Source organism: Scyliorhinus torazame, chromosome 24, assembly GCF_047496885.1.
Source record: "Scyliorhinus torazame isolate Kashiwa2021f chromosome 24, sScyTor2.1, whole genome shotgun sequence".
Lineage (NCBI taxonomy): Eukaryota > Metazoa > Chordata > Chondrichthyes > Carcharhiniformes > Scyliorhinidae > Scyliorhinus > Scyliorhinus torazame.
The window spans coordinates 30,592,183-30,604,193 of record NC_092730.1 but is presented as its reverse complement, the minus strand read 5'-3'; the positions used below and the strand labels follow the sequence as shown (position 1 = coordinate 30,604,193).

General features: G+C 46.7%; 2 non-coding genes across 2 annotated transcripts; one reads left to right on the top strand and one right to left on the bottom strand.

Annotated features, from left to right (window-relative positions):
- Positions 1–5,042: 5,042 nt before the first annotated feature.
- trnas-cga (transfer RNA serine (anticodon CGA)) lies at positions 5,043–5,124 on the top strand. The gene has a single exon. It is a non-coding gene; the product is annotated as a tRNA-Ser (tRNA).
- Positions 5,125–11,718: 6,594 nt separating this feature from the next.
- trnar-ucu (transfer RNA arginine (anticodon UCU)) lies at positions 11,719–11,810 on the bottom strand. Its single transcript is given in 2 exon segments — positions 11,719–11,754; positions 11,774–11,810. It is a non-coding gene; the product is annotated as a tRNA-Arg (tRNA).
- Positions 11,811–12,011: the final 201 nt, after the last annotated feature.

Here is a 12,011-nt window from a genome sequence, read left to right as displayed (position 1 = left end):
TGTGTAACTGTGCACCCTGCTGTGTAACTGCACACTCTGCTGTGTAACTGTGCTCTCAGCTGTGTAACTGTGCTCTCTGCTGTGAATCTGTGCACCCTGCTGTGTAACTGCACACTCTGCTGTGGAACTGCACACCCTGCTGTGTAACTGTGCTCTCTGCTGTGCAATTGAGCTATCTGATGTGTAACTGCACTCTCTGCTGTGTAACTGTGCTCTCTGCTGTGTTACTGTGCTCTCTGCTCTGCAATTGAGCTATCTGATGTGTAACTGCACTCTCTGCTGTGTAACTGTGCACCCTGATGTGTAACTGCACACTGCTGTGTAACGGTGCTCTCTGCTGTGTAACTGTGCTCTCTGCTGTGTAACTGTGGTCTCGGCTGTGTAACTGTGCTCTCTGCTGTGTACCTGTGCTCTATGCTGTGTAACTGAGCTCTCTGCTGTGTAACTGAACTCTCTGCTGTTTAACTGTGCTTTATGCTGTGTAACTGTGCTCTCTGCTGTGTAACTGTGCTCTCTGCTGTGTAACTGTGCTCTCTGCTGTGTAACTGTGCTCCCTGCTGTGTAACTGTGCCCTCTGAAGTGTAACCGTGCTCTCTCCTGTGTTACTGTGCTCCCTGCTGTGTAAGTGCACACTCTGCAAGTGCACACTCTGCTGTGTAACCGTGCTCTCTGCTGTGTAACTGCACACTCTGCTGTATAACTGTGCTCTCTGCTGTGTAACTGTACTGCCTGCTGTGTAACTGTGCTCTCTGCAGTGTAACTGCACACTCTGCTGTGTAACTGCACACTCTGCTGTGTAACTGTGCCCCCTGCTGTGTAACTGTGCTCTCTGCTGTGTAACTGTGCACCCTGCTGTGTAACTGCACACTCTGCTGTGTAACTGTGCTCTCAGCTGTGTAACTGTGCTCTCTGCTGTGAATCTGTGCACCCTGCTGTGTAACTGCACACTCTGCTGTGGAACTGCACACCCTGCTGTGTAACTGTGCTCTCTGCTGTGCAATTGAGCTATCTGATGTGTAACTGCACTCTCTGCTGTGTAACTGTGCTCTCTGCTGTGTTACTGTGCTCTCTGCTGTGCAATTGAGCTATCTGATGTGTAACTGCACTCTCTGCTGTGTAACTGTGCACCCTGATGTGTAACTGCACACTGCTGTGTAACTGTGCTCTCTGCTGTGTAACTGTGCTCTCTGCTGTGTAACTGCACACTCTGCTGTGTAACTGTACTCTCTGCTGTGTAACTGTGCACTCTGCTGTGTAACTGTGCTCTCTGCTGTGTAACTGCACACTCTGCTGTGGAACTGTGCACCCTGCTGTGTAACTGTGCACCCTGCTGTGTAACTGTGCTCTCTGCTGTGTAACTGTGCTCTCTGCTGTGTAACCGTGCTCTCTGCTGTGTATCTGCACACTCTGCTGTGGAACTGCACACTCTGCTGTGGAACTGCACACCCTGCTGTGTAATTGTGCTCTCTGCTGTGCAATTGAGCTATCTGATGTGTAACTGCACTCTCTGCTGTGTAACTGTGCTCTCTGCTGTGTAACTGTGGTCTCTGCTGTGTAACTGAGCTCTCTGCTGTGTATCTGTGCTTTCTGCTGTGTAACTGAGCTCTCTGCTGTGTAACTGTGCTTTCTGCTGTGTAACTGAGCTTTCTGCTGTGTAACTGAGCTCTCTGCTGTGTAACTGAGCTCTCTGCTGTGTAACTGTGCTTTCTGCTTTGTAACTGTGGTCTCGGCTGTGTAACTGTGCTCTCTGCTGTGTAACTGTGCTCTGTGCTGTGTAACTGAGCTCTCTGCTGTGCAACTGAGCTCTCTGCTGTGTAACTGTGCTTTATGCTGTGTAACTGTGCTCTCTGCTGTGTAACTGAGCTCTCTGCTGTGTAACTGTGCTCTCTGCTGTGTAACTTTGCTCTCTGCTGAGTAACCGTGCTTTCTGATGTGTAACTATGCTTTATGCTGTGTAACTGTGCTCTCTGCTGTGTAACTGTGCTCTCTGCTGTGCAATTGAGCTACCTGATGTGTAACTGAACTCTCTGCTGTGTAACTGTGCACCCTGATGTGTAACTGCACACTCTGCTTTGTAACTGTGCTCTCTGCTGTGTAACTGTGTTCTCTGCTGTGTAACTGCTCCCTGCTGTGTAACTGTGCCCTCTGATGTGTAACCGTGCTCTCTCCTGTGTTACTGTGCTCCCTGCTGTGTAAGTGCCAACTCTGCAAGTGCACACTCTGCTGTGTAACTATGCTCGCTGCTGTGTAACTGTGCTCCCGGCTGTGTAACTGTGCTCTCTGCTGTGCAACCGTGCTCTCTGCTGTGTATCTGCACACTCTGCTGTGTAACTGTGCTCTCTGCTGTGTAACTGTGCTCCCTGCTGTGTAACTGTGCTCTCTGCTGTGTAACTGCACACTCTGCTGTGTAACTGCACACTCTGCTGTGTAACTGTGCTCCCTGCTGTGTAACTGTGCTCCCTGTTGTGTAACTGTGCTCTCTGCTGTGTAACTGTGCACCCTGCTGTGGAACTGCACACTCTGCTGTGGAACTGCACACTCTGCTGTGGAACTGCACACCCTGATGTGTAACTGTGCTCTCTGCTGTGCAATTGAGCTATATGATGTGTAACTGCACTCGCTGCTGTGTAACTGTGCTCTCTGCTGTGCAATTGAGCTATCTGATGTGTAACTGCACTCTCTGCTGTGTAACCGTGCTCTCTGCTGTGTAACTGTGCTCTCTGCTGTGTAACTGCACACTCTGCTGTGGATCTGTGCACCCTGCTGTGTATCTGCACACTCTGCTGTGTAACTGTGCTCTCTGCTGTGTAACTGTGCTCTCTGCTGTATAAGTGTGCTTTCTGATGTGTAACTGAGCTCTCTGCTGTGTAACTGAGCTCTCTGCTGTGTAACTGTGCACCCTGCTGTGTAACTGTGCACCCTGCTGTGTAACTGTGCTCCCTGCTGTGTAACTGCACACTCTGCTGTGTAACTGAGCTCTCTGCTGTGTAACTATGCTCTTTGCTGTGTAACTGTACTCCCGGCTGTGTAACTGTGCTCTCTGCTGTGTAACTGTGCTGTCTGCTGTGTAACTGTGCTCCCGTCTGTGTAACTGAGCTCTCTGCTGTGTAACTGTGCTGTCTGCTGTGTAACTGTGCTCCCGGCTGTGTAACTGCACACTCTGCTGTGTAACTGTGCTTTCTGCTGTGTAACTGTGCTCTCTGCTGTGTAACTGTGCACCCTGCTGTGTAACTATACACTGCTGTGTAACTGTGCTCTCTGCTGTGTAACTGTACACTCTGCTGTGTAACTGTGCTCTCTGCTGTGTAACTGTGCTCTCTGCTGTGTAACTGTACACTGCTGTGCAACTGTGCTCTCTGCTGTGTAACTGTACACTCTGCTGTGTAACTGTGCTCTCTGCTGTGTAACTGTGCACCCTGCTGTGTAACTGTGCACCCTGCTGTGTAACTATGCTCTCTGCTGTGTAACTGTGCTCTCTGCTATGTAACTGCGCCCTCTGCTGTGTAACTGCACACTCTGCTGTGTAATTGTGCTCTCTGCTGTGTAACTCTGCTCTCTGCTGTTTAACTGTGCTCTCTGCTATGTAACTGCGCCCTCTGCTGTGTAACTGCACACTCTGCTGTGTAACTGTGTGCTCTCTGCTGTGTAACTGTGCTCCCTGCTGTGTAAGAAGTCTTCCAACACCACGTAAAATTCCAACAGGTTTGTTCCAAACATTAGCTTTCGGAGCATTGCTCCTTTCTCAGGTGAATGAAGAGGAATGACACCTGAAGAGGGAGCAGTGCTCCGAAAGCTAGTATTTGAAACAAGCCTGTTGGACTTTAACCTGGTGTTGTCAGACTTCATACTCAACAGAATAAAACACGAACTGAGGAAGGAGCAGTGCTCCGAAAGCTAATGTTTGAAACAAACCTGTTGGACTTTAACCTGGTGTTGTTAACTTCTTACTGTGCTCACCCCAGTCCAACTAACTGCGTTCTGCTGTGTAATTGTGCTCTCTGCTGTGTAACTGAGCTCTCTGCTGTGTAACCGTGCTCTCTGCTGTGAAACCGTGCTCTCTGCTGTCTAACTGTGCTCCCGGCTGTTTAACTGAGCTCTCTGCTGTTTAACTGAGCTCTCTGCTGTGTAACCGTTCTCTCTGCTGTGTAACTGTGCTCTCCGCCGTGTAATCGTGCTCTCTGCTGTGTAACTGAGCTCTCTGCTGTGTAACTGAGCTCTCTGCTGTGTAACTGTGCTCACTGCTGTGTAACTGTGCACCCTGCTGTGTAACAGAGCTCTCTGCTGTGTAACTGTGCACCCTGCTGTGTAACAGAGCTCTCTGCTGTGTAACTGTCCTCACTGCTGTGTAACTGTGCACCCTGCTGTGTAACTGTGCACCCTGCTGTGTAACTGAGCTCTCTGCTGTGCAACTGTGCACCCTGCTGTGTAACAGAGCTCTCTGCTGTGTAACTGTGCTCACTGCTGTGTAACTGTGCACCCTGCTGTGTACCTGAGCTCTCTGCTGTGTAACTGTGCACCCTGCTGTGTAACAGAGCTCTCTGCTGTGTAACTGTGCTCCCTGCTGTGTAACAGAGCTCTCTGCTGTGAAACTGTGCACCCTGCTGTGTAACTGTGCTCTCTGTCATGGAACCGTGACTCTGCCGGTGACAGAACTTCACTGTGGTTGTGCTAATCATTCCCTGTTGTGTAAATGTGTTCCCAGTTGTGGAAATATGATCCGTCTGAAGCAGAGCCTTTCTCCGCCATTACTGAGACTAAATTTCAATTCTAGATTTATTAAATCTTGTCACGAAAGGTGAGTTCAGGCCTCTGGATTCCCAGTCCAGCGACATGACCTTGTGTTCCTGTTATCAAATCAGTTCGTTCAGCTCAACATTCTCAATACTGAGAAGTCGTGGCGCCAAATCGAATGGTTTTTTTTTCCCATGCAGATTCAATCCCTACTCACAGAAAGACTGGGACACCGTTCATCGCATTCCTGCAATCCCGCGTGTCTGGTTTTACAATGCTTTCTATAGAACGAATTGGCAGTTCAGATAAAAGCTGCAATGGCCGAATGGTTAAGGCGTTGGACTCGAAATCCAATGGGGTTTCCTCGCGTAGCTTCGAACCCTACTCGCAGCGAAATAATGACCATGTTGGAGCAATTTGTTCGAAAAATGCGGTGTTGTTTTCATCATTCAATGTTTTCTGATGAAATGTCATTACATAAGAATCTTCTTGTGCCCTGAAGCTGTGTTTCTCATTCTGCTTTCGCTCTGAATTTTCTGATTTGTCAGGACAAGATCACCACCTCAGTAACGTTCATATTAACTTCATCAGGAACCAGAATTGTGAAAATGTCTGATCACAAAGCAATGTGAAATTTATTTTTGTCACATCTTTTGCCAGAATTTATCATACGTCAGAATTTTTAATGTCTCTTATTGTGAAACTGACCAGCCGAACTGAAAGTTCTAAATAAAGCAGCGCAACAAATTGAAGGCTTGTCAACAGCCGGGAAGGGAGCAATGCTCCCCATGTACCGTCCCTGCTGACTCACCATGGCCCAACTATTGTTTATCTTCACTTTGCATTTGCTTGAGAAACTGTTTTTAATCATTCTTACAATGTTTATGTTATTTCACTCCAATTTAAGAATGTTCCGAAAGTGTCCGTGTCGCACGGCTCCCGTTCAACCAGGAGATGGCACCAGTCCACAATACATTTATTGATGCTATTTATTTCTGATGTTCTGTGTGTAACAACAATCGCTTATTGTCACAAGTCGGCTTCAGTGAAGTTACTGTGAAAAGCCACGTTCCGGCGCCTGTTTCGGCAGGCCGTACGGTACCATTACTCTTACTGCAGCCTGAGACCTCAACTCGTCTTTGTGTCCCGATGCTGCCGTTTGTAACCTGCTTAAATCATCACTTTTATTAATTAGTCATCATTTTGTAAGTAACCTAGGTGCTAATTTCATCAGGTACCAGGAGTGTCCATAAGACAGTTTGTAAACTGAAATGTACTTGTCTCATTTTTCTGGCCCGGATAACCCAGCTGTTTACTATTGTTTCTAACTGAGAACTCATGTGTTCAAAAAACATTTGTACTGAAAAAGAATGAAGCTGGATTTTACGAAAGAAGCGCACGAATGAAGATTATTTTGTGTATTGTATTTGAGGAGTGTCCAAATTTAAAATGCTCATGAATGAAAGTGTCTTTGCCGAACGCCTCCCGTTCAGCCAGGAGATGGCACCAGTCCACAATAAATGTATTTATGCAGTTTATTTCCAATGTTATGAATCATTACATAGGGCTCTTACTCTGGCCTGAGAGCTTACCTTGTCTCTGTGTCCTGAGGCTGCCATCTTCACCCTGTTTAAGCAATCATAGAATACTTCTTGTGCAGAAAGAGGACATTCGGCCCATCGAGTCTGCACTGATCACCCCAAGGAGCACCCAACCTACTGCCCATACCCACGTAAACGTTTGGACACTAAGGGCCAATTTAACATGGCCAATCCATCTAAACTGGACATCTTCGGACAGTGGAGGAAACTCACGCAGACACGGGAAGAACGTGCAAGACTGTAACCCAAGGCTGGAATTGACCCCGAGCCCCTGAGTGTTAACCACGGTGACACCCAAAAGCCGACTCTGGTGGGATTTGAAACTACCGCCTCATGGCCACGAATTGCATGTTTTTGTATTAGTCGTCATAATGTAAGCCATGATGTGGGGATGCCGGTGTTGGACTTGGGTGGGCTCAGTAAGAAGTCTTACAGCACCAGGTTTAAGTCCAACAGGTTTCTTTCGATTCACCTGAGGAAGGAGCTGCGCTCCGAAAGCTAGTGATTCGAAAGAAACCTGTTGGACTTTAACCTAGTGTTGTAAGACTTCTTATCACAATGCAAATACATCAGTTGCTGATCTCATCAGGCTCCAGGAGTGTCCGTAAACTGAATATTGCTTGTGTCATTTTACTGACACGATTAACCCAACTTTTCACTCTTGTCTCTATTTACGATTTGTTATTGTTTACTAATATTACTTACATTTATTATTACTGTTATTATTATTTACATTGTGTATTTATGCATGTCTTATGTTTTACATGTATGAACCGATCTGTCTGGGCTGTATGTAGAACAATACTTTTCACTGTACCTTGGTCCACGTATTATGGGCCAGGGTTTAGAGAACCCCAAAGTATATCACGGAGTTCACCTGACCCACAACTTTAAATACATTTTGGTTATGGGGAGCACAAGGGCCCATTTTACAGGTGTGATGCAACAGAGATCTAAAGTATGTTTAAAAGAAAAGTATTTTAATTACATGAATCCAGTTAACATTTTATAAACACACAGTAAACAGTATATCAACTACAAATCCTGACCACTCCCCAAAAGACACAGGACTCTATAGACAACCGGGGCAGCACGGTAGCACAAGTGGATAGCACTGTGGCTTCACAGCGCCAGGGTCCCAGGTTCGATTCCCGGCTTGGGTCACTGTCTGTGCGGAGTCTGCACGTCCTCCCCGTGTCTGCGTGGGTTTCCTCCGGGTGCTCCGGTTTCCTCCCACAGTCCAAAGACGTGCAGGTTAGGTAGATTGGCAATGCTAAATTGCCCTTAGTGACCAAAAAGGTTAGGAGGGGTTGTTGGGTTACGGGGATAGGGTGGAAGTGAGGGCTTAAGTGGGTCGGTGCAGACTCGATGGGCTGAATGGCCTCCTTCTGCACTGTATGTTCTATTCTATTCTATTCTATTCTATAGACAACCCTTGATAACTTTCCAAACACCATCTGGCCTTTGCTTGCGAAATCCGACCAACTGTCCTGGCTTGAAACAATTCACACCTCTTTAACCTGGGGTTACCCCTCTCTCTGGCTCTGTAAAGACTTAATTACCTGCAAATGCTCGCATTTAAAGTCTTGCATCTTTGACTTTGTCTATATAAATGTTTCTGGAACCTACCTCTCCATTCAGCTGGGGAAGGAGCAGCGCTCCGAGAGCTAGTGATTTGAAACAAACCTGTTGGACTTTAATTTGGTGTTGTAAGACTTCTTGCTGTATGTGAGAAGGGATAGAATCTCTGTGAAAAAAGACCATTGGATTTGGAGTCCAACCCTTGAACTATTCGAAAATCTCAGCTCCCTAAACGCACTGTTCGACTGATTAAATTGTTGGTGTAACAATATCAGTTACAGATATTCCAGAAATTCATGTTGTTTTTTTAAACATTGCGGTCAGTTGGGCGCAGTTGGTGAAGAAGTGCAGTATTGACTGCGGTGCATTATCTAACCAATCAGAAAAGGTACCAGCTTACACCTGACTAAAGTTAACCAGCTCCGATGCCTTTCAATTCCAGATTTATTAAATCAGTGAATTTAACTGTCACCAGAGGGCGTGTTGGGATTTATTCTCTGTCCCAAAGATTAGTTCGGGCCGCTGGTTTCCCAATCCAGTGTCTTAACCTTTCACCCCAGTTAACAAAAACCGCACATTCAGCTCATTACTAAACATCTTCCTGAGGAGATTAGAATTCCCGCCACAGAATCTTATTGAACCGATTGACACAAAACATTTTGTTCTGGATGAAGCTTCGATTGTTTATCCAGATCAAACAGAAATTGTGGATTCCTTAGGATCTAAGCAGAGTACCAAGATGAGAGACAATTGAATGAACAAAATAGCAAGAAAATAGATTCTGAGACAAGTCGGGAAATGTTTAGACGGAAACGCGGAACTTTGAGCTGAGGAAGGAAAACCAGCAATGTGATTTCTGTTTGAAACGGCCGCGGCAGGACTCGAACCTGCAGTTTTCTGATATTGTCGCTAGATTCACCTTATCCGTTAGGCCACGCAGCCACCTGCTGCGCTGAGATAACTGATGTCAACATCATGTGAGAAAATACTGTGACGAGACGTGTTTCATTTCTGTGTTTTGATGATCCGCTGATTCCCAGATTCCATAAAATACAAGGGAAAGCTCCAGCTGCCGGACCAGGTCATTTTCGACGTCGAAAACTCCTTTCACCCTGTGAGCCGTGAAGATTCATGGAGCAACATCCACAAACTCGGCTGCTTCCGGACATGTGTCACATCCTCTGCCTGCTCCACAATCACATACAGTCAGTGATCCTCACCAAGTGAACGAACAGAAACTCCCCTCAATAAAAACTGCAGAGAAACAAAGGGTGCGTCATTGCACCAATTCACTTTTCCATTTTCCTCACTTCAATATTGTACCTGTCACCCAGCAACTTCCCCACAGGCCTGGAGAAAATCAAAGGAAGGACAGGAAATTGTTCACACTCCAACCATCTTCATTGGAAAGACAAACTCGATCTTCAGTCATTGAGCTCTAGGCTGTAGGTAATGTTTGTGTGGGTGCTGACTCAGAAACTTAGCCCAGGTCACTGCAGTTATGGATTTTATATCATTTGCGCTGGGAGTTTCTGATAGTGCATCGTGTGTCAGGATGGCCGAGCGGGTCTAAGGCCATTTCGTAGTTCAGGTCGCAGTCTCCTCTGGAGGCGAGGATTGAAATCCCACCCCTGACATTGACTGTTCCTCCGCGAGGGTCATCCAACCCCGCGGGATCTCTCACCTGGAAACACAAGGGGAGCAGATACAGAGAAACAGCGACCACCTGCAAGTTCCACTCCCAGACACACACCATCCTGGGAAATATATCACCCTTTCTATGGCTGGCTCACAATCCCGGAACTCCCTCCCTAACAGCACTGTGTGTGTACATACACCACATGGACTTGCAGTGGCTCAAGAATCACGTCACCGCCAAATTCTCAAGGGTAATACATTTTGGACAATAGTTGTTGACGGATTCAGCGACACCCACATCCCGTCAAATAACTTTTAAAATATATTGGTAACCGAGTCCCCTGAACTCAGCTCAGAAAGTTCACAAATCACAAAGCAAATTACCTCAAATGTTGATCATCATAAATAATAAACACAGGAAATGCTGGAAATGCTCAGAATTAAACAGCATCTGTGGGGAGAAAACTAGAAGCAGCGTTCCAGCTCTGTGATTGGATCATTTCCTTCTCTCTCAATGTGAAATCCTGGACTCAGCTGATAAACAGCAAGATGCCAATCACCAGTCATCAGTATCAGAAACAATGAACCTTTAGGATAGCGAGGCCGAGCGGTCTGAGGAGATGGGTTTAGGTTTCAGTCTCTCCGAGGATGCGGGTGGAAATCCAACCGCTGCCAACATTTGTAGGAAAAGCGGCTAAGGTGGGAAATGGAAATAAAAGTGAACAATGTTGCAAAACTCTTGCTCTTATCCCAAAAGATCTTTCCGTTACTGACATTGTTGTGTCCTGTGTAAGTCGAGCTGAACTGATTTGGTGCCGCTTGTTCTCACCTTGGAGCCCGTCAGTCTCCGTATCTCAGGGACCATTTATGACATCATCAAAAACGCCCTCCCCTGCTCTCCCCATTCACCAGACTGAAGGGACAATCCCCTCCGCGACCGCTGCTCCACCGCCAATATCCGCTCACTTTCTATCTGCACCTTTCTTTGCAAGTGCAGGAGATACAACTCCTGCCTTTTTACCCCCTCCCTCCTCATTATCCAAGGGCCCAAAACACTCATCCCAAGTGAACCAGTGAGACACTTGTGCTTTTCAGTTTAATCTCCTGTATCATAGATTATCATCGAATTTACAGTGCAGAAGGAGGCCATTCGCCCCCATCGGTATTTGCTGCCACAATTTGGTCTCATCTACATCAACAGGTCAGATAACAGACTGTGACCGCTTTGATAAATCTCTGTTCAATCCACAATCATGACTTTGAGTTTCCTGCCACTTGTCATTTCAATTCTCCACCTCTCCCACTCTGACCATTCTGTCGTTGGTCATCCGTGTTCCAATGGAGATTAACGGAAACTCGAGTAAAACCACCTTAACATTTAAGTAGCCACCCACAGAACTCCGTCCTCAACATCGAGCTCAGTAATTTTAGGTTATGTTTTGTTTGGTGTGTTTCTTGCCCGTCCCTTTTTTTTTGCTTCTAATTGCATTCATTCATTTTGCACTTGGACGGCGGATAGACAGCTGGAGATTTTTCGAGAATGAATTGTAGAGCTCAAGGCTCAGACAGCGGAAGACGCGGCTGCCATTGATGGAACAATGAAAAGTGCAAATGAGCAAGATGACAGGGATGGGTTCAGAAAGAGAAAGGGAAATGTCTGGGACTGGACCCGGAACTCCAGTCTGGTAAGTGAGAAATCTACCCCTGAACCGCGAATGTTCACACAGCCGCTCATTCCAAGTGTCCAGTCGGAAACCTGTCTGAAGGAACATGCAGTCTGACAGAGCGTCTGTGATAATCCTCCACTGTCTGATCTAAAGCTGCAACATGAGCTGTTCATCACAGCTGTGATAAACGTGTTGGTGTTAGCATTCAGTGGTGTCGATTCACATCATCCTTGTTTGGAGCTGCCTGTGAGGAACAAACTGCCCGCTGATATATCTGCCCGGTTTGCAATCTGTCTGAGGAGGGAACAGACTGACTCTGGTCAGCAGCTTGCAAAGATTTTATTTTTGTCTAGAATGGGATTTCTTCTGTGACGTTGTTCTGATGGTAAAGGGGAGAGTGACTGGAGTCGCCTTTCAGAAGGAAGTTCGGGGTGGCAGTTTCACTCACCTGGGGACATTGATAAACCTGTTGCTGATTTATTCAAACCTTGCCTAAAAACCGACTCTGGTGGGATTCGAACCCACAACCTTTGAATGTCTCACCACGACAGCGACTAGAAGTCCAACGCGCTATCCGTTGCGCCACAGAGCCACACCTGCAGCGCTTTCCCATCCCCATATGAGGATTTCTGTAGTTGTCCAACAGGCAGTTCAAAAGTTCAGTAATTCGCACAGTGACGACATTTCAAAACTACTTCATTGTCTGGGAATGTTTTGGGCCGTCCTGTGGTTGTGAAAAGCGCTACAGAAATTCTAGTAAAACTCCGAAAGGACACAGCCAGGTTGGTGCAAA